This window comes from Mesoplodon mirus, assembly GCF_964341445.2.
Source record: "Mesoplodon mirus genome assembly, chromosome: 9".
NCBI lineage: Eukaryota > Metazoa > Chordata > Mammalia > Artiodactyla > Ziphiidae > Mesoplodon > Mesoplodon mirus.
In genome coordinates, this window is record NC_138985.1 from 107,345,554 (window position 1) to 107,367,979 (window position 22,426).

General features: G+C 37.4%; 1 protein-coding gene across 1 annotated transcript in view; it reads left to right on the top strand.

Annotated features, from left to right (window-relative positions):
* Positions 1-22,426, top strand: part of LOC309810308 (contactin-associated protein-like 2) — a gene marked incomplete at both ends in the record, with an annotated part of 613,462 nt that overhangs the window by 289,433 nt on the left and 301,603 nt on the right. The window lies entirely within an intron of this gene.

Here is a 22,426-nt window from a genome sequence, read left to right on the forward strand (position 1 = left end):
TGTACCCTAATACTATGGTGGAAACAAATAAGTTACTCAGAGCTATTTCAAATCAAAAAATGAGAATATTTTATAAATTGTAGAATTGCTTTGTAGAGTCTCAGACTTACTTTATTTAAAAAGAGAAACAAAGAGAAATAGACAGAGAGAGCCAGAGACAAAGAGAGGCACTAGACATGTTTAGATCCTCGTCAGTCTAAGAAAGTCCAATGAACTTTCTAAAGGAAACGGGGAATGGGAAATGTTTTATAAGGACTCCAGGGTATTTACAAAGGACTAGAGCTATAACCAGACCCATGGTTAGGATCTAAGTACTCAGCAGAGACTTGATGTTTCCAAAATGCGATTCCAAATTTTGAGGGGAGACAGTCAACTTGACTGAGTTTAGGTCAGGATTCTCTTCCTAGGACAATCAGCTATATTTAGATCGCTAGGATAATCTAGAAAAAAATGTCTCAAAAACCCCTTTATGAGGAGACAGTTCTCAAACAGGCTCCAGTGTGAGCAGAGGTACTGGAGTCTATCAATAGAAGTGCCTATTTCTTACCCCTTCAGCTATTGTACCCCCAAAGATTTGAATATTTAGATGCATTTGGAGAAATATAGTGTCCTAGGTTTTCATTCTTGGCTACCCAAGAAAATCATCAATCTGTACATTTCTTCTCTGTGTTGACGCAGTAATTAGAACGAAACTATTCAGATTATGCTCTTTTCCTCACGTCATAGCACCAGGCTACAGTGGAGGGACAGCGGAGCCAGCCTGGTGCCTGAAGAGAGACATTCTGAGTCTCTTAAGGTAGATGCCGTTTATGGGAGCTACTGTACAGCATCAGTAATTCACAGAACCTCATGGCAAGTACTGGCAAGCAGCTGGTCTACAGACAGGGACCTCATCACTTATTCATGTTTGAGACATTTTTACTGGTTCATTGCCTTATTTTAAAGCTTCTTTCTTTAATTGTAGGGACTACAAAAAGGATGTAGCAACCAGCAATTAAATCAAGAGTACAACTCTGCATTATAAGGGGGTAGGTTGATTACTTCCCAGAGAGGGTAATTGGTTTTTAAAGCCCTATGTGAATGTTCAGCCACCACAACATAATATTATAAATGATCCATTTCTTTCTGTTTAACATTTGCTTGTACAGTGAATTGAAAAACACCTCTTCCTCCTACCTTATTTTATAGAAACACAGACATTTAAACTTGAATGGCTCTTTAAAAATGATCAAATCCTTACTTTTTATTTTGTTTAAGAAACAAAGCCCTAGCATAAAGAAAATTTCCAAAATTCACAGCTGGTTCTTAAGAGTGTTAACACTAGAACTCAAGTTTGGGGGAATTTTCTCCCCTAACGGGACCTCACCTCCACAGAATTCAATAAATCATTATTCTTGATTTGTGTCCTACTATCACTATTCATCACTAACTCATCAGCTTTTATTTAATAATAATATAGCAAGGGCCTGCGAACCCATCATCCCCCCGAAAGAGCAATAATTTACTAAACTCACAGTCCTTCCTGTTTCGCTCCCTCCCTACCACACAAAGATAACTGTCAACCTGAATCCTGCTTTTCATTGATGCCCTTTCTATAGTTTTCTTGAATGTAAATGTAATCCTTAAAAAGCATATATTTTTAGATTAAGTTTACAAAAAATAAACAGTATCATGCTGTGTATAACTTACTATATTACTTTCATCCACATTGTGGTATACGTCAAGTATATTTTTCACTCTCCCATTAATAAGCTTTTGGACTGTCTGTAAGTTTTCCTGTTGTGAACAGCGTTGCTATGAATATTCTTGTGAATGTTTCTTGTTCTAAATGTGCAAGAATTTTGAAGTGGTATATACTTAGCAAGAATTGCTAGGTAAGAGACTACACAAATGGTCAGCTTTGTAAAGTAATGATAAGCTGTATCCTGAAGTGGTGGCACCATTGTGGACTCCCACCATCGATGTGTAAAACCTTATAGTGACTATCAGGGGTCAGAAAGCTTTTCCTATAAAGGACTAGACAGTAAGCAATTTAGGCTTTGTGGTCCACATACAGCCTCTATAGCGGTTATTCAACTCTGCTACTGTAGGTAAAAGGAGTCATGGACAACACTTAAATGAGTAGCATGGCTGTGTTCCGATAATACCTATTTTATGGGCACTGAAATTTGATTTTCATAAATTCTTTACATTACAAAATACTAGTCTTCCTTTTTTTCAACTATTTTAAAGTACAAAAATAACATTCTTAGTTTGTGGGTTGTACAAAAACAAATGGCAGGCTGTTGATGTCTTCCCTTCTCTCTTCCTTCCTCCCTTATTTCCTTCATTCTTTTTTTATTTATTAAAAAAGTTATAGATAACCTATTGCATGTCGTACACTGTTCCAAATACTGAGGATTCTGCCAGTGAATGAAATACATAATGATGGTGGTAGGTATTATAAAGACAAATCAAGGAAGTGGATGTTGTGATAGGTGGTGATTTTTTATACAGAATGGGCAGTAAGACCTCTCTGATAGAATGATATTTGTGCTGAGCCCTTGTTTTGAATGAGGGATTGAGACAGGCAAATATCTTAGAGGAAACTATTTCAGTGAGAGGTAACAGCAAATCTGTACACCTCCCCTGAGCTTCACATTTGTATTTCTAATGCTGTGCTGGCCATCTTGTCAAAAATCTGCCAGAAGTTCCTGTGACTCTCCATTTGCCAATTTGAATTTACCATCTACTGCAATCTTGGGTTTCCCAACTTGGTGAACTGCATCTCTAATAACCTGTCACTCAAATCAAAACCCTTTGAATTTTCTTGCCTCTCTCCTACCCTCTTTCCCCAAACACCTATCTAGTCAACAAGTACTTCTATTTATATTTCGTTAATATTTGTATCAGTCTGCTTGCACTGCCGTAACAAAATACTACAGACTCAAAAGATCAAGCATATTTTCTGACCACAACGCTGTGAGGCTAGAAATCAACTACAAGAAAAAAAACTGCAAAAACCATGAACATATGGAGGCTAAACAATATGCTACTAAACAACCAATGGGTCACCAAAGAATTTACAGAGGAAATAAAAAAAATACCTGGAGACAAATGAAAATAGAAACACAATGATCCAAAATTTATGGGATGCAGCAAAAACAGGAAACAAGAAAAATTTCGAATAAGTAATTTAACCTTACACCTAAAGGAACTAGATAAACAAAACCCAAAGTTAGTAGAAGGAAAGAAATCATAAAGATCAGAGAGGAAATAAATGAAATAGAGACTAAAAAATGCAATAGAAAAGATTAGTGAAACTAAGAGCTGGCTCTTTAAAAAGCTAAACAAAATTGATAAAACTTTAAACAGACCCATCAAGGAAAAAAAGAGAGAACCCACATAAATAAAATCAGAAATGAAAGAGGAGAACTTACAACAAACACCACAGAAATACAAAGGATCATAAGTAATTACTACAAATAATTACATGCCAATAAAATGAATAACCTAGAAGAAATGGGTGAATTCCTAGAAATGTACAATTTCCTAAGACTGAACCAGGAAGAAATAAAAAGTATGAACAAATTACCAGTAATGAAATTGAATCAGTAATTTTAAAACTCCCAACAAAGTCCAAGACCAGATGGTTTCCAGATAAACACTACCAAGCATTTAAAGAAGAATTAACACCTATCCTTCTCAAACTATTTTAAAAAATGGAAAAGGAAGGAATGCTTCTGAACTTATTCTACAAGGCCAGCATCACCCTGATAACAAAACCAGACAAAGACACCACAAGAAAGGAAAATTACAGGCCACTATCACTGATGAACATAGATGTGAAAATCCTCAACAAAATATTAGCAAACTGAATTCAATAATACATTAAAAGATCATACACCATGATCAAGTGGGACTTGTCCCAGGGATGCAAGGATAATTCAGTATCCACAAATCAGTCAGTGTAATACACCACATAAACAAATTGAAGAATAAAAATCATATGACCATCTCAGTAGAGGCAGATAAAGCTTTTGACAAAATTCAAATCCATTTATGATAAAAACTCTCAACAAAGTGGGTATAGAGGGAACAGACTCCAACATAACAAAGGCTGTGTCTAAGAAGCCCACAGCCAGTATCATGCTCAATGTTGAAAATCTGAAAGCATTCCCTCTAAGACCAGCAACAGAACAAGGATGCTCACTCTCACCACTTTTGTTCAAAATAGTTTTGGAAGTCCTAGTCACAGCAACAAGATAAGAAAAAGAAACAAAAGGAATCCAAACTGGAAAGGAAGAAGTAAAACTGTCACTGTTTGCAGATGACATCATGCTATACATAGAAAATTCTAAAGACACCACCAAAAATCCATTAGAACTAATAAATGAATTCAGTAAAGTTTGAAGGATGCTAAATTAATATACAGAAATCTGTTGCATTTCTATTCACTAACAATGAACTATCAGAAAGATAGATAAAGAAAACAATCCCACTTACAGTTGTACCAAAAAGAATCAAATACCTAGGAATAAATCTAACAAAGGAAATGAAAGAGCTATGCTCAGAAATCTGTAAGACATTGATGAAAGAAATTGAAGACCACATAAACAAATGGAAAGATATACCATGCTCATGGGTTGGAAGAATTAAGACTGTTAAAGTGATCATACTTCCCAAGGCAATCTACAGATTCAGTGCAATCTCTATCAAAACATAAATAGCATTTTTTACAGAACTAGAACAAATCTAAAGTTTATGTGGAAACACAAAAGACCCCAAGTAGCCAAAACAGTGTTAAGAAGGAAGAACAAAGCTAGAGTTATCACACTCCCTGATTTCAAACTATCCTTTAAAACTACAATAATGAAACAGTATGGTACTGGCACAAAAATGGACACATAGATTAATGGAACAGCATAGAGAACCCAGAAATAAACGAAGCTGGTATGGTCAATTAATCTAAAACAAAGGAGAAAAGAATATACAATGGGGAAAAGACAGCCCCTTCAATAAGTGGTATTGGGAAAACTGGACAGCTACATGCAAAAGACTCAAACTGGACTACTTTCTCACACTATGTACAAAAATAAACTCAAAATGGATTAAAGACTTAAATGTAAGACCTGAAACCATAAAAATCCTAGAAGAAAACATAGGTAGTATGCTCTTTGACATTGGTCTTAGCAGTTTTTTTTTTTTGGGATATGTCTCCTCAGGCAAAGAGAACAAAAGCAAAAATAAAAAAATGGAACAACATCAAACTAAAAAGCCTTTGCACAGCAAAGGAAACTACCAACAAAACAAAAAAGCAGACTACTGTATGGGAGAAGATATTTGCGAATGATATATCTGAAGGGGTTAACATCCAAAATTTCCAATGAACTCACACAACTCAATATCAGAAAAAAATGAACCACCCAATTAAAAAACGGGCAGAGGACCTGTATAGATGTTTTTCCAATGAAAACATACAGATGGCCAACAGACGTGTGAAAAGTTACTCAACATCACTAATCACCAGGGAAATGCAAACCAGAACCACAATGTGATACCACCTCAAACCTGTCAGAATGGCTATAATCAAAAGGACAACAAATAACAAGTACTGAGGAGGATGTGGAAAAAAGGGAACCCTTGTGCACTGTTGGTGGGAATGTAATTTGGTGCAGTCACAATGGAAAACAGTATGGAGATTCCTCAAGAAATTAAAAATAGAACTAACATATGATCTAGGAATTCCACTTCTGGATATGTTTCTGAAGAAAACAGTAATACTAATTTGAAAAGACATATGCACCCCTGTGTTCTTTGGAGCATTATTTACAATAGCCAAGATATGAAAGCAATGTAAGTGTCCATTGATAAATGAATGGATGAAGAAAATGTGGTACATATAACTCAATAGGATGTTAATCAGCCATAAGAAGAGTGACATTTTGCCATTTGCTACAACATGGATGGACCTAGCGGGCAATATGCTAAGTGAGATAAAACAGAAAAAGACAAAGACCATATGATTTCACTTATATGTGGAATCTAAAATAACAAAACAAATGACCAAATATAACAAAAAAGAAATGGATCCATAGATAGAGAACAAATTGGTGGTTGCCAGATAGGAGGGGTGTTGGGGGAAGAGTGAAATAGGTGAAGGAGATTAAGACGTACAAACTTCCAGTTATAAATAAGTCACAAAGATGTAATATATAGCATAGAGAACATAGTCTATAATATTGTAATAACTTCGTATGGTGACAGGTGGCAAGTATATTTATCATGATGATCATTTTGTAATGCATAAAAGTATCAAATCACTATGTTGTACACCTGAAACTAACATATTGCAAGTCAATTATACTTCAATTAAAAAAAAAGAAATGGAAGAAAGGAAAAAAATAAAGACACCAGTTCCATTGGATTAGGGTCCACACTAATAGCCTCATTTTAACTTAATCACCTCTTTAAAGGCCCTGTTTCCAGATACAGTCATATTCTTAGGTAACTGGAGGGTTAGGGCTTCAAGATCTGAATTTTGAGAGAACACAATCCAGCCTATAACAGTATCTTTTTTAGACCTTAATTTAATCTTCTTTTCCATTTTAATGCCATTCTCTTACTTAAGAAATAAATAAGAACAAATTTATGTTTGATTTCCTTATTCTTCTTCATACTAGTATGATCAACTTTCCCCAAAGATAGCAGAATAATCATGCAAAAATGAAAATTTGATTATCTTTTTTTTTTTTTCTTCTGCGGTATGCGGGCCTCTCACTGCTGTGGCCTCTCCCGTTGCGGAGCACAGGCTCCGGACGCGCAGGCTCAGCGGCCATGGCTCACGGGCCTAGCCGCTCCGCAGCATGTGGGATCCTCCCGGACCGAGGCACGAACCCGTGTCCCCTGCATCGGCAGGCGGACTCTCAACCACTGTGCCACCAAGGAAGCCCCTGATTATCTTTTATTCTGCTTGAATCCTTCGTTGGTTCCCCAGTAGTCTTCAGGGCAATGCCCACTACTTTACCAGATGTTCAAGGAAGGCACCTGTGTTCATTTCCAGTCCTCCCGCTTCCCAGGTAAATTCTCACCCCCTCAGCTGCAGCAACAGCAAACTACTTGCAGTTCAGGGCCTTTGCAAATTTTCTTTGCTTGAAATCCCACCTCTGCTCTAATTGAGTCTTTTTACATAATTAATTAATACATCCCCAAAAGTACAGCTCCATATCATCACCCTAGAAAAACATTAGGAGACCACTGTTCTCAATGTTGTCTAAATTTGCTGTGTCTCCTGTGTGCTCTCATAGCTTCATGGTCTGTTTCCACATCAGTAACACAATACGGTAGAATTGTTTCTGCCTTGCACTGTGGGTACCTTGTGAGCAGGGACTGTGTCTTGATTTATTCTTGTATCTTTAGTGCCTAGTGAAGTGGCTGCTCCCCTTAGGCACTTAGTACCTATTTGGTACATAAGTGAGTGAATGAATAAATGAAAGAAAAAAAGATTAGCTAGAGGGAACATTTTTGCAAGTTTTTTCAATACTCTAATGCCAACATCATGAAAGTGATCAATTATAGTTTAAAACAAACCTTTAGTTTTTACTAAGCAAAAATAATGACTATAAAATGGCATACATGGTATGACTGTAAATACATAAAAAATTAAAATCTATATAGCAAGAGACACTGAAAGTGAATACACCCAATATTTTAAAGCGGCGTTTTTTGTTTAGAAGTGATGAGTCTATAGAATTTATTTACTTTTTTCTACTTTCATGCATTTCTCAAATGGCCTTAGTTCTATAAAATGTCCCATGATCCAACTCATGTTGACCAATTTACCACCTTTTTCTCAACATCCTTCAATTTTCTCTCCTTTACATTTCACTGTTTAGAAAATAAAAGTGTATCTGCAACAAATTATTCTACCACAGATCCACATTTTCATGGGAACCAAGATGAAACCCATAACAAGGGTTGGGGGGTAAATTTCTCCAACCCACTGTGAAATTTCCATTAAGTCCTTCATAACTTCTCCAGGTCTTGGCCCTGAGAACAAATGAAGAGTGTAATCTTTGATCAGTGGTTACTTTAAACTGAAATTATCTAGTGTTAAAGAAAAACTCTTCCAAATGGTCACACCCTGCTGCTACAAAGGTGAGAGTCATCCCCACAGCTCACATACTGTATAGCTGTAGGATGCAAGGCAAAGGATTGGAAAAAAGATTAAACCTCATGCAAAACATTATTTCCATTAAAATTACATCATTCAATTATTACGTAAATGGTTTTATTTTTCTATAACTCTAACAAAACAAATGTTGCCCTTAAGGCAACCTTGCAGAATAACTTTCACTTAGGAGAAATGCAAAAAGGAATAGACATTATACTTTTAGGGAAGGAATAAAATAATAATGGTATGGTTTCTGGGAGCCTTCCCTCTGATTTTCTTTCATGTGCTGATTATCTCTGTGGCTAGATAATAGAACTGTAGAGTTTCAGAGATGGAAGGAGCCTTACAGATCATCTAGTATATATATAGCCTCATTTACAGTTGAGGAAATTAAAGCCCAGAGATGCTGAGGAACTTGGTAAATGTACTCATTCCCTTTTCTCCCAGAGACCTTGGAAATGAATTTCATGATAAGTGACGTCTCTGTTATTAATTTCAGTTATTCCACTTGTCTGCAAGCTCTGCAGTCAGAAAGACCTGGGTTACATACACCTTTCACTACACACCAATGTAACCTTGGGTAAATTATTTAGTCTTTGGAAAGCTCCTCTTCCTCAATTATAAAGTATTAATTTTAAAGGACTTATCATGTAACATTGTGTTAGGATTAAATGAGAAACTGATGAGAAGACTATCCAGGTTCATAAGTAACACTGGCGTTCGCTGTTTTTATTATTGTGCTCATTTATTCCATGTGCAATCCCACTATTTGAGATGAGGCATTCTGAAAGATCCAAATTTAAGAGTTTGTGAAGATGGTCCCTTTAACGCTTTTACCTCAGACTATTTCGTTTGTGTCCAGCTTTAATATGCCTGTTTCTTGGGAATTTTAAAGGTTGACAAAGGAAGAGAAGGGCCCAAAACACCAACAATAGTTGACACAGGGAGTGCTGGTTTGACACAAGCTCTCTTCTTTTTTGTCCTTTTTGTGTATTTTCCCATTTATTCTTCAAAACGACTTCACCGGGTAGGCAGGTGCTGTGGTAATCCCCATTGTACAGTGAGGAGTCAGATGCAGAGGGATTAACTGAGACGTGTTAAAGTGGTGTTTTATTACCATCAGCCACATCACTCCTCCAGCTCCTACAGTCACAAGTCAAGAGGATTTGCCACCTCCTGGTGGCTGGGTTCTGATCTTTGGCTCCTAGAGCTGACAGTGGCTTGCCTGGTGGCAGGAGAGTTTCCCAGCCCTCTAGCTGTCAAATCTTACCTCTCACCATACACCCCAATGAGCAAGATTTTATAGAGCAAAAAGGTAGCCTTTGGTGAGGGGTTTGAATACCTAGTTGTAAATAACATACAATCTATATAATGATACGTAAGTTATGCCACTGGAACATAGAACATGCTTGGAAATACGATCTGATATGTTTTCTTTCTAGGTTCTTCCCTTCTCCTTCCCTTCTCTGTCCCTTCCAAGTCATCTGGTGATGCTTCAGACCAAGTCCAATTGCTCCAGTGAAGGGAGGGTAAATACTCACTAGAGCTGAGAGCTGTTACTCAGTTTTGAGTTTCAATTTACATTTTTAGAAACTCTTAGCAAGATAGCAATTTTAAAGGAAGAAAGCATTTTTCTTGAATGCATAAATTTTATCAGAGTCAAAAGCAGAAATTAACTGAAGTAATTTATAGAGTAAGGAAGAATGTGCTTAAAAACAAAGTTCTTGCCACACAATAAAAAGAAAAGCCTTTCTGTGTGTGAAAAAGAGAGAGGAGAGGAGAAAAGAAGAAAACAGAGTGGAAAGGAAAGAGAAATAGAAGAATTGAGTTTGAGGTAAAAGAGAGAGTGAGAGATAGAAGACAGGGAGAGGAGAGAAAAGCGAGACCCATGAGCTCCTTGCACCCTCCCCCCCTCACCACACACCGCCTTCTGCCTGGTGTCAGAGTCCTGAGGGCAGGCCGAGTGTAGAAATACCCAGATTGTTTTCAGGGATCTAAGATAGGCAGACAGGTAGGATCTGAGACAAGTTCAAAATAAGTCTCTTAAAGAGATTATGAATATTCCCATAAATTTTCTCTATTCTTAATGTCAGCTCCTGTCCTATAACAGCTATAGTCAGTAAACTTTTTATGTATTCCGTCTTCGCTTTGTGACTCCTATCTAGATTTAGTAACCATGATCTGTATTTACCATCTCTTAACCTCAGCATTCAAATGATTCACCAATTTATGCATGCAATTGTATTGTACGCCTTATTTTCCAGTCTCCAAAGAAGCATCATTTTGGAAATGTTATGCAGGTCTGGATATAAATGTTTCTCTATCCGATATGTAAGTCGTACTTAGGAATTGAACAAGTTTCGGGATCTTTATAGGGACATTTAAAAACGTGAGGTGTTTTGAAATATTCCCTACTGATGTACATCATCTCATTTGAAGTAACATTCAATGGAAGCAAATGATCTGCTGAAGAGTATTCTTCATCTTGTTTCCCACAATGACTTACAGCCTTATCTCATTTCTCAGAGTGCTTTTCCAATTACAGCCAGCACTTGATCATTTGAGCACGCAGTACTTTAGCTGAACCATTCGTGCTGCTTTTACCTTTTTGCCTTATTACCGGCCCTGAGACCGTCCTCGGAAGTTGTAGTTGCTGAGGATGGAGTAGAGAGGAGAGATACTGAGGATGTGCCTTGTCTGACTGTGAGACTCTTACAAGATTTCGTTGACCTCAGTCTCCTTTGAAGACTCTCTCTCTCAATGACCTCGAAAAGTTGGAGCTCCCCAGGGCTTGTCCTGGCCTTTCTTCTCTTTGCTCTCTTTCTAAACATCTCCCCTCAGTTATCTCATTCATTTCCATGACACTAAATGCAATTATATGCTACTAGTTTGTTAAAAACGGAATTTTTGATCTTTCCACCAGAAAAATGTGTTCTTCCATTTACCCACTCATTTAAGCTAGAAAGCTGACAGTCATTCTACACACTTTTTCACTCTCCCTCCCCCCGCCACCTTGCCTGCTACCTGCCATATCCAATCACTAATTTCTGTTTCTTTGTTTCTATCAAATGTATTTCAGACTCATCCACCTCACCTCCACTGCCACCACCCTGATTGCAGTGCCATCATCTCTATTCAGGGGTTCACATTACCTGTCTGCTTCCATGCTTATCCCCTCCAATCTACTCTCCAAATGACAGCCAGAGGGATCTTTTAAAAACAGAAGCCTGACTGTACTGCCTCCCTGCGGGCTTCCTATCATCCTCTGCATCTTATTCAGCTCCTTCTCAGTCTCAGACCCTTTGCAGAATGGCTCCTCAGTCTCAACCCCACCCCACGTCCTTCAGCTGCATCTGCTTCTTGAGCCCAGTGTCAAACTCCGTGCCACTTCATTAGTTCAGCAGGTATTCATTGAGCACTTGAGTACCTACACCAGGTACTCGGTTAGGCAATAAGGATTCAGCAAGGACAGTGGTATCCAGCTCTGCCTCAGGGGCAGCGGAGTTGTGTTACAACAAACATGTTCCAAATACCATATGAGAAAGGCAAACCCAGTGGTAAACGTGGATTGTTAGGGAGGCAGATGGAGGTGGATGGATATCTAATCTGAACTTGGTCTCACACTGGGGCTTGGGAAGTGGGCGGTATTTTCTAGCAAAGTATGTAAAGCTGAGACTTGATGGACTCAGAGCCAGGGCAGGTGGGAGTGTTCTTGGCAGGGGGAAGAATTTGCTGGGTTTAGAGGAGCTTTAATATTTTAGTTTCTCAGAGAATCATTTTTTTTAAAAAAAGAGAAATCACCTAATACCTTTGTGCTTCTGTTAAAATTAAAGTGAGGACACCAGTTTTAGGTCCTTTGAATATGTTAATTCTGCTATCTTAAGGATTTTCTTTCCCTAAAAATTTATTTCTAGCTAATTATCCTCACCAAGGAACTTAATCTGTCAGACTGTCGTGCTAATGTTCCTCACAATAGGGGCTGCTTCAGTGAATAGAAACTGAGTTAATGGGGAAAATTAAATACTCAGAGGAGTTGATTATTTGGGGATTTTCTTCCAAGGTGATAAATATTATCTGTATTATCAAAAAAATTATGTTTAAGCCTGGTGCTTGGGTTGAAAGGAGGGAAAAGGGCCATAAACTTTATTTTTTTAATTGAAGTATAGTTGATTTACAGTATTGTGTTAGTTTCTGGTGTACAGCAAAGTGATTCAGTTTTATATATATTATATATATGTACATGTATACATGTACATATATATGTGTACATGTATACATGTACATATATGTTCTTTTTCATATTCTTTTCCATTATGGTTTATTACAGGATATTCAATATAGTTCCCTGTGCTATACAATAGGACCTTGTTGTTTATCTATTTTATATATAGTAGTTTGTATCTGCTAATCCCAGACTCCTAATTTATCCCCCCCCACTTCCCCTTTTGTAACCATAAATTTATTTTCTATGTCTGTGAGTCTGTTTCTGTCGCCACAAACTTTCTGATGGGACATCGCCTAAACCACAGCCCTTAGTGCCCCCAAAATGTAAATTGCTGGGATGTATTTGATCTTTTCAAGTTTCAGGGGCAGACAGTAATGTGAGCTAGGGTCAACATGAAAGGAAGGGCCATCTTATGAGATTCTATCCTGTTAATAGCGAATCAAACTGTCATTTTCAATTGTGTGTTTTCTGCTACATCAAAGCTTTTTGGATAGAAACTTCAGGAAGAATATAATTTCTCAGGTTAGCCTGATACAGCTTAGGTTTAAACTAAGTGCTAACAGAAAATAAAATCTCCCAACAATAAAAAAATATATAAATACAATAGCAGAGAATTTTAAATAATGTGTTATGTATGTTAAAGGATGTGATGTAGGTTATAAGTGGGTTTATGATTTATATGCTAAATCTCATTACTTGGATGATTCTGGCAGTTGTTTGAAAAGTAAGTTATTTTTTCAGGTTGTACAGTAATTACTTATTTTGTGTACCTTCTTCCCACTGGCTCTTTGGTGGCATGCCACACATGTTATTTGCCTTCATGTGCTCAGGACCTAGAACAGTGCTTGGAATAAAGCAAGTTGTTGATGAATGAAACTACTATGTTCAGGATCTCTTGCTATGTAAGGAGATGTCATACACTTTGCACAGAATGATTATTATCTTACTGTTCAACCCAGAAAGAAAATGATGATGGTTTTAAGAAGCTTATTGCATCTTGGATGTATTATCATGTTGCTCTTTTAAAAAATCCTTGCAGTTTACAAGATTTAAAAAATCTTGTAAATACTGCAAGTACAGTACCAGGATTTTATAATTTCAAATATCACTTTGTTCCACCTGTAAAGACTTTCTAAATGTTTTTTTTTTTTTTTGAAGCTTAATAAATTGTAGAACTATCTGATGGGATCTATAAGCCCATGAACTGTATTTTTTTTTTGAATATCTTTATTGGAGTATAATTGCTTTACAATGGTGTGTTAGCTTCTGCTTTATAACAAAGTGAATCAGCTATATGTATACATATATCCCCATAACTCCTCCCTCTTGCATCTCCCTCCCACCCTCCCTATCCCACCCCTCTAGGTGGTCACAAAGCACTGAGCTGATCTCCCTGTGCTGTGTGGCTGCTTCCCACTAGCTATCTATTTTACATTTGTTAGTATATATCATCAAATGGATATATACTACCAAATACCATCAAATCACTGATGATGATTGTGATAGAGATTTGTTGGAAACTAAGTGAAGAAAGGGTTAAGGTATATTATTAGCACAATATTTATGAACTTCTGCAGACTGCTAGGTACTATTCTAAGAATTTAAGATTCATGAGTAAACAAAATTTATTTTAAAAATTCACTGATATATTGAAGTTTATAGTCTATGAGGAAGGTGGGGTAGGGAGGCAGATGATAAAAATAACAAACAAGTAAATTGTATACTATGTTCAAAGGCCATATGTGTGTGCTTTGGGTGTAGAGAAGGGAAGGGACAGTGCGGGCTGTAAGTTTAAATAAGATCGACTTCACAGACCTCGATGAGAACATGCCTCTTGAATCAAGACTAATGGAGGCGAGGGAGTTAGCCTGAGACCATCTGGAAAAATTCCTCTAGGCAGAGGAAACAGCCATGCAGAAGCCTTAAAGCATAAGTGCCTGGCATATTTGAACTACAGGTAGGTCAGTGTGGTAAATCCTTGAAGTGATTTTTTTTAACCAAGTGTGTGCAATATGTTTTAAGGTATTTTTAAATAATAGGAAGTAAGTGGTATCTTGAAAGGTCCACAGAAATGGTCAGTCACTGATCCAAGATGACGTTTACCTAGTGTCCAAGTTTGAACTCAGATCAAAATCTAATTACCATTATAAGCAACACAAATTGAAGAGTAACATTTCCTTGCTACACAGGGTAGAAATCTTATTGCCACAGAGATGAGCTCCCGACTGTCAAATACACACCAACTACATCTCTACCCAGTGTGAGAGAAAGAGGAAAGGGAAGATTAGCTTGTCTAAGTGTTCATGTAAATGCAGTCAATAACTCCAGCCGTATTGTAAAAGAATGTTAACATCTCTACAGTGGAACAAAAACATTAACGAATATTCTTCTTCCCAGAAAATAGCTAATGTCTTCCTCGAAAAACGATATACATAGGCTCCAAATTGCTCTTCAGGTGGGTATGAATGATCCACCATTATTTATACTTGCTCACAACACACCATTTTTGAGCTGGAATTGTGAGCATAAAAATAATCAACATTTTCCACCACCTGCAGAACATCATCTGTACTTTTAGTTCATTTCCTCGGTGCTTCCTGCAGGGGTTCCATCTGCTTTATATACCTTATTTCTCTACATGTGATTAAAGCTGCTTATGCCACCTGAGCTGCATACATAGCAGGCATTATGGAGTGGCTCAAACCATTGAAGCCCACCATGGTGAAATGACCTCTATGATATTAGGGTCTAGGTTACAGAGATGCTTGTAATGCTCACACAAAATGTATTTGGGGGGAGAAAAATATGACACCAAAAATTTCTAATAAGTTAAATTTTGTCAGTAGGATCATAACTATTGAGAAAACCTTCTAAACAAAATAATGGTCTATAAAATTAATGGTCTTTAAACTTACCTACCTGGAAGACTGATGAAATTTTCAAATAGATCCTCTGACAAATGACTAAAAAATGAAACAAAAACAAAAAACCATCATAGCCTACCATCATTATAACCTAACATAGTTTGTAGAATTATTTAATACTTTGGATAAGCAACTATATAAGAAATTGTTCTGTGACTTATGCAGTAAAGCACACACAGCTCATGTAAAATGACCAGTATTTCCTAGATTATTACTTTTGCAAATCTGGAATTCATATAAAGTTTACCTGAAATAAGGTACCTGTTAATTGTTTGTTTCACTATGAAGTATTTCTAGTTTGTATCCAACACCCAGATTAAGAAATATAACATCACATATAAAATTAAAACCTAGGTATATCCCTAATCATATTCCCCTTGACTTGTTCCAGATTTCTAGAGGAAAAGCTTTCAGCTGTTCCCTGTTGAGTATGATGTTAGCTGTGGGCTTGTCCTATATGCCTTTGGAGACATATTTTTTTAAATATAAGTTAATCTTCTATCTCCACAGCATTTCAGACCTACACCATGACGGTCTACTAGAACTTTCAACCCATACGCAGTTGTTATGACTGCAATCGTATACTTCACCGTTCCAGACCCTTCAATTTCCAATTGATCCAGATCCCAGTTACTGAACGTTTTGTCTCCAAGGTATTTGGTCTGAGCTATAGGAAGAATGAAACTGCTTTTATCACCATCTTCATATGGCTCATCCCCATTTAACCTTCATCATTCACTGAAAATGCCATGTCTTCTTGGGTCACTTCATGGCTGTCTAAAGCTGGGTTATACAGACTTTCCATGTGAACTCACAAGACCCTGTGCATATATCTGTTTTAGCACCTGTTCACAATTTGCAATTTCAAGCTTAATGTTTTCTCCCCTCCATTGGACTACAGGCTTGTTGAGGACAGGAACTCAAGTCTTTTTCATCCTTGTACTTCCAGAGCCTAACATCGTGCTGAAACAGATCAAAAACAAAGTAATCGTTTATGAATGTATTCATGATTTTATGACATTTCTCTTGATGTAATAACTTGTATATTGTAATTTAAAATAATATTTAAAAAGTCTAAAATAGTGTCTATATTCCCCTGCCCCCTGAAAGTTAGTGGGGTGCTGTGGGGAAGACAATAAGTATTTTGACATGTCACCAAGCATATCACCACTGGGTCAAAGACATGTGTAGCGAAAAGAGCACTAAATCCAGAATTAGGGACAAAGTTTCCATTGTTTTGCCACTAACTTTTCGTATTCATTTGGTCAAGCCACTGTCACTTCTGACACTTTTTTTTAATTGAAGTATAGTTGATTTACAATATTGTGTTAGTTTCAGGTGTACAGCAAAGTGATTCATATATATATATTCTTTTTCAGATTCTCTTCCATTATTGGTTATTATAAGATATTGAATATAGTTCCCTGTGCTATACAGTAAATTCTTGTTGTATATTTTATATATAGTAGTGCATCTGTTAATCACATACTCCTAATTTATCCCTTCCCCCACCCTTTTCCCCTTTGAGAAAGTTTGTTTTCTGTGTCTGTGAGACTGTTTCTGCTTGTAAATTAGTTCATTTGTATTTTGTTTAGATTCCACATATAAGTGATATCATGTGATACTTGACTTTCTCTGACTCACTTCACTTAGTATGATAATCTCTAGGTCCATCCATGTTGCTGCAAATAACGATATTTCATTCTTTTTATGGCTAGTATTCCATTTTATACATATATTATTTTATAATATATGTATATATAATCTTCTTTAGCCATTCATTGACGCACACTTAGGTCGTTTCCTTGTCTTGGCTATTGTAAGTAGTGCTGCTGTGAACATTGGGGTGCATGTATCTTTTTGAACTAGAGTTTTTGTCTTTTCCAGATACATGCCCAGGAGTGGGATTGCAGGATCATGTGGTAACTCTATTACAGTTGGTTTCTTAATCTCTAATTGAAGAGATTCAAAATGGATGCTCTCTAAAATGACATTATCTTGATACTATGTAGAACTCAAAATTTTTCACGTGAGAACATGGTTTCGTTTAAATGGTAGGCTTGTTCCCTTGGCTGTGTTCTCCTGTAAGGCTGCAAATATGTAAGCAATTCTTATTGATGCTATAGCGTTTCATTGGCGATCTTTGCTCATATCTTCCTCACAGTTGAGGTTCAGTTGTTGATTTACTGAATCAGGATAATAGCTATTAAGACTTCTGTGCTCAAAGAAAACCACAAACCTAGTTATCAGAATGCAGTTTATGAGATAGAGAAGAAATTTAAGGATATACAAAGTTGAATTCACTAGTTTTATGCAGCAGGCCAAGTTTTACATGGAATATGGAAAATCTTAGGTGAGGCATGTATTATAGTTCAGTTCCAGTTGTGTTACTCTCAGAGTGAGAGACCCAAAGTCATTCCTGTAGAATTACTGTAATAGGTAACAGGGCTGCTCAGGGATTTGGACTACAAGTAGATGTTGCTGATGCCCGCCTAACAAGCTTTATACACCATTTTAAATTTAGGTAATTTATAATATAATATTCCCTAATTTTAAAGATCATTTCAGAGTTAATATGAATAAAGGTGTAAAAAGCTCCCAGATAGACAAATTGCTCAATAACCAGAACCGTGATGCTGCTTGAAAATCAGAAACACTTAGATGCATATTCAGATGTATGGGACACAAAATTTTTTTGTGCTGGATTTAGCTCAGATTGGACTTTAATTAAAATGTGCTGTATAAAGACCTGCTCTGTACTGTGAACTTCAGATTATATATGGATAACATGGAAAAGAGTCAAAGAACAGCCATATGCATGATGAAGAAACTGGTTATATTCTGGGAGGAGTAATTCTTTGCTTTCTTCACTGGTCATTTCCTCGCTTTAACAGGCCCTGGTCATAACTCCCACTGTGCCAGGAATTGAGTTCTCATGAAGTGAATTACCTGAGAATTACAGTTAGGATAAGGATATGGGGTCACTGATACAGGTAGCAGAGGGACCTTTCTAATGTACATATGTCAACACAACTAAGCTGTGTAATCTTGAGGACCCTGTAAATGCCAAGGAGAGGGATGTATTCCCACAGTATGTTCCAGATGTGCCCCAGTATTTGAAACATCATTAAATCAGCTATATGTAAAACAGTGTACAATGTGACAGGTTTTAAATATGTAATTGCATGATGTGACAGATACTAAGCACTAAGTAATCACAAAGGCCATTTTCATAACACACTAATCCAAAAAGAATATTTGAAATACACTAGCTTATCAGTTGCTTCTTCATGAAAACGGACAGTGGCAGAAATTAGGAGTTTCCATACACATTAGTTTTTATTTGCATTACACACATATCTTACAATACATGCTAGATAAACACACTGTGAATATGGGAATACGATTTTTAATTTTTCCACTTACAATACTAGTGAAGAAAAATCTATACAGCATAACTTTCTTCTAGATGCTGGATATCAGCAAAATTGTTAATATCCATTTGTCATTTAAGATTTAATAGCTCCAAAGGAGCCATCGCACTGTATAATATGCAAGCATTAAAAAATAATTTGCAAGATGCATCAACAGTAATTGTTTTATGCTATCAAAATAGAGCTTATATATTACCTTTTATAATGCCATGACACTGTAGAAAGTTTTAAATCTTTATAAAGATATATATATATTATTTTTCAAACCCCTCTGAAGTATAATTTTATTGCAGCAAAGAATAGTATGTCAAAGATTAAGTTAAAGCAAACTACTTTCACTTGCTCCAAACCTTCCAAAGCCAGTGGCTTTCCATCTCACTGAAAGGTCACAATCCACTCATTCTCATTACATTTCTGCCTTCAACTTCTCCTCTCCCCTTTCGTCACTCACTGGCTTTCTTGTATACCTGAAGGACATGCGGAGTATTCCAGAGTTAGAACATTTGCATTTTCATTCCCTCTGTCTGGAATACTTTTCCCCAGACATCTACATGGCTTGCTGGATAGCTACCTTATTTATTCAAATGTCACTTTCTCAGGGCTTTTATGGTTTCCTCTGTGTTTAAAAATGCAATCCCCATACACACAGCCTATCCTTCCCTTCCCTGATTTAGTTTTTCTCCTCGCCATTATCACTGGCTAACTATATATATATATGTATTCTTTTAATTTTGCTTATTATCTGTTTTCTTTTCTCCACTAGAATGTAAGCTGCAAAAATTTATGAATGCTTTTTTTTTGGCTGTGGTTTCCATGGTTCCTAGATCTGTACTGGTCATATAGTAAGTAGGTACATGATAATATTTGTTGAATGAATGAGTGGACTATAAAACAAATATAAAGATATAATGTACAGGGTTTTGATGATGAAATGTGTGTACTGAGATGGCTGGAACTAGAGTTTAGGGTCAAGAAGTCACCAGGACCAAAATGTTAGAGATTCATCAACATTAACAAATTGGTTAGTCTTTTTAAAGTTATTGACAGAGACCATAATGGGTGATCATTTTGTTTTACTTGCTTAATTAATGTTTGCCTTTATTAACGTATTTTGTATATATAAAAAGGGGTTTATGATATTTAAAGGAGGGTCAGATTAGAATGCTGTTCCATCAAAAGTTAAAGAAAGAGAGGTCTGGAACAGCGCTACAGGGCAAGGCTCTTGGTAAGGATTTGTTTTAAAAAAAAAAAAGAGAGAGAGAAAGAAACAAGGAAGGAAGGAAGGGAGGGAGGGAAAGAAAGAAGAGAGGAAGGGAGGAGGGAGGAAAAAGTAAGTGGTGTCAAACATTTGAGAATTCTGTGCCATAGACTTATTGTAACAGAAAAGTGATAGAAGTAACCTAATTCAATTAATGAATTTTTAATTAAGTGAAGGTAAATCTGAAGGTCTGGATATAAATGCCAATCAGTTCATTTTCAGAATCATGTCAGAAAGTGACAGAATTACCAAAATATATTGTAGCTTTTCTTGCTGTATCAGAGGAGCTAAAGGAAGGCAGTTCTGATCAGGCCAAAGATAAAACTGGCAAAACAACTATCTATAGAAAATGACTACAGGTGACACCATAACTGAACTTCTTTTAATCAATTTAAGAACAGCAAGCTGGGAAGTCTTCTGATAGAGAGGCATGTTGTAACAGACGAAGGGAAATTCTGGCTCAGAGGAGTGAAGTGGCCTGTCCACAGTCTCTAAGGATAGTCTTGGCAGAACTTGAACCAAAGTGATTTTTAAAAGTTCCTAGCTTAAGGATTTGTATTCTGTTTATTTTTATTAATTCATTCTTCTGTTCAACTAATATTTTTGAAGACCTGCTATATGTCAATTACCATCCTAAACACATTGCATATAGCATTGAAACAATCCCTGCTTTCTTCCCTTCTAATGGTGGGAGACAGACATTTAAAAATAATTTAAATGTGCCCTAAGATAGAGATAAACGTTATGGAGAAAAGCAAAGCTGGGCAGGTAGATGGAGAGCATCTGTGGTGGACTGGGACTCGGGAAGGAAAGGTTGTCACTGGAGCTCAGATCCGGAGAAAGAGTGGGCTTGAGGAAAGACGGCTCTAGATGCAGGAAAGAGCAAGTGCGAGTCTCCAAGGAGGCGGAGCCAAAGGAGCGAGGGGGAGATGAGTAGGGCGGCAAGGAAGAGCCGGATCTCGGAGGGCCTTTCACTATTCTAAGAACTAGACTTTGTCTGTGAACGAGACCGGGTGCCATGTGAGGACCCTGAGCTGTGTCAAAATCTGACTTGTGCTCGAAAACCTCAGCCTGGTTGATGTGTTGAAGGTAGGCGTGAGGGTGCAAGGGTGGAAAGAGGGGACTGGTTAGAGGTTACTGTGGGATGCAGGCGAGCGGCCCTGGGGTTTTGACCAGAGCAGTGGCGGGGGTGGGGTGAGGGATGCCCAGATTCGGAAGAATTATTGAAGGTAGAGCAGGCGGGGGTCACTGACAGGTTGCAGGAGGAGGTGGAAGAAAGGGAAGAGTTGAGGGCGACTCCAAGGCTTTTGTCCTAGAACTGGACGAGTGGAGTTGCCATTTCCTGAAATAGGAAGACCTCAGGAGGGGCAAGTTCAGGACATCTCTCATCTCTCTTAATCTAAAGCTTTCTGTCTCTCTCTCTCCTGTGCGTGTGTCTCTCTCTCTTCCTTTGTAAATTATCACTCACTCACCTGTTGAAAAACTAGATTGTATGATGTATACAGTTTTCCACAGCATGGATTTTGCTGTTTCCCTTTGGTGACATGTTCCCCTTTCCCCTGTATTTTCTAGAAGTTGGCAGGTAGGTCTGTAAGCTTGGTGAAATTCACCTCTGAGTTTTGTCCGCACCTCTCCACATGTAGTGCTGGGTACTTGCCTGCCCCTCCTGATCCCCAGGAGGCACGTCTCCTCCGGTTTTACTTGTTATATTAGCGACCATGAATAATCCTACTTAGATCCTACTAACTTGTTAGAAGTTAAAAAATTTATCATTTAGGGCTTCCCTGGTGGCGCAGTGGTTGGGAGTCCGCCTGCCGATGCAGGGGACACGGGTTCGTGCCCCGGTTCGGGAAGATCCCACATGCCGAGGAATGGCTGGGCCCGTGAGCCATGGCCGCTGAGCCTGCGCATCTGGAGCCTGTGCTCCGCAACGGGAGAGGCCACAGCAGTGAGAGGCCCGCGTACCGCAAAAAAAAAAAAAAATTTATCATTTAGCCTTCATTTATGAGCTGAAATATTTCCATAAAGAAAGTATTTAGTTACATTACACTTCATATAGCTAAGGTAGACAAAATGCTGGATTCTTTGCCTCTATTTACCAATATTCAAAGTAATGAGTTAGTTACCTAGCATCTTCCAAAATTAGACATTTCTTTTTTTTGTACAAACTCATGGAGTTAAATATACTTGCTGTATTTTAATTCATTGCAGGAAATTCTTATTGATGTTAATTAAAATCATCCTTCTTTGGCCCTGGGGTTTTTTGAACCACTCTTTGTCTCCAGTAGTTTGTTTCTGAAGTGACAATATGTTCCAGGCTCCTCTTATCCATTTCCAGCCCTGAATCAGCCATTTCTCTGGGGGCTTAGTTTTCTCTTAATGGAAAATGGTATTGAATAATGACAGTCTGGTGCCAGAGGTTGGTCCTTGTTT